Consider the following 1,387-nt stretch of genomic DNA (forward strand, 5'->3'; position numbering starts at 1 on the left):
ACCAATTCTTTGGGAACAGTTTTTCTCATCTAACATATACAATGCGTACTAACATATGTAATGCTTGGACAATCACTAATTAATACATTCTGTTTTATTTTATTTTTAAATTTATTTTATTTTTATGAAGTTGTTTACAATATTTGATTACATTTAATATTCAAACACCAATCCCACCACCATTACTCCTTCCTGCCACCATATTTTCATCCTGAACCCCAAACCCTGCCCCCAAAGCAGAACTGAAATAATTTATTTTGTATCGCTTGTTATAAATAATCTGCTAAAAATGATCAGTAAAGGTTTCTTAGAGGAAAGTGTGTGAAGATTGTTGTATTTCACCCAGGAGCCATTAAATTCTTCTATAAGAGATTAGTAACATGCTGTTAAAGGTCGAGCCACACACACACACACACACACACACACACACACATATATATATATATATATATCTGTATAAATATATTTCCCCCTAAGATTGGTTGCCTTCTACCTTAAACACTATTAAATGTGGTGTGCTTCTCTTAGTATATTAGTGGTGTAAAGTATGAGATGTCACTCCCACGTGGTACAGGAATAGATTCGCTCATGGGTGAGGCTCGTTCCAGTGAATACATTCTGTTTTAGGTTTCATATGGACATTTACTGATTCTATCTGTGACCCTGTTCTATTCCTGCTCAAGCAACTCTATTAGACTGGCACTCCTGCTCTGTTCTGGTCATAACTTTATAATGTATGGCTTATTCATCTTTGCCCAGATCCTAGAATTGGTCACTCATAGGTTCTACCTATAGTTTTCTGCTTCTGTTCCAAATTTCCCCCACTACATTTGTAAGTATTTACTGAAATTGGTCTTTCCCTTTAAAATACATATTTAAAAATCTTGACATGTGGTGCCGGATCGATAATACAAAAATACATTTGCCATGCATGCAGCAGGATTCAATTCCTAGCACTCCATCTTGTCCCCTGAGCCTGCCAGGAAAGATCCCTGAGCACAGAGCCAGGAGTCAGCTCTGAGCACTGCCAGATATGACCCCCAAACAAAACAAAAAAACCTTGGCATGGAGTCAGAGATATAGTACAGTGGATAAGGCATTTACCTTTTACATCGCTGACCCTAGTGCAATCCCCAGTGCTGCATATGGTCTTCAAGCCCACCAGGAGTGATTCCTGAGACAGAGCCAGGAGTAAAACCTGAGCACTGCTAGATGTGGCCTCCAACAAAGAAAATAAGTACTTTATGCTTCTATAACGTAAGCCTTGAGGGGATGAAGAGTGTACAGCAGGCAGGGTGCTTTCCTTGCAGGTGGTCAAGGAAAGCGTATGGTCCCCAGCCTGCCATGAGTGATCCCTGAGCACAGAGTAGGAGAGAGACCTGAGATC

Source organism: Sorex fumeus, unplaced genomic scaffold (genome assembly GCF_029834395.1).
Source record: "Sorex fumeus unplaced genomic scaffold, SorFum_2.1 ptg000073l, whole genome shotgun sequence".
NCBI lineage: Eukaryota > Metazoa > Chordata > Mammalia > Eulipotyphla > Soricidae > Sorex > Sorex fumeus.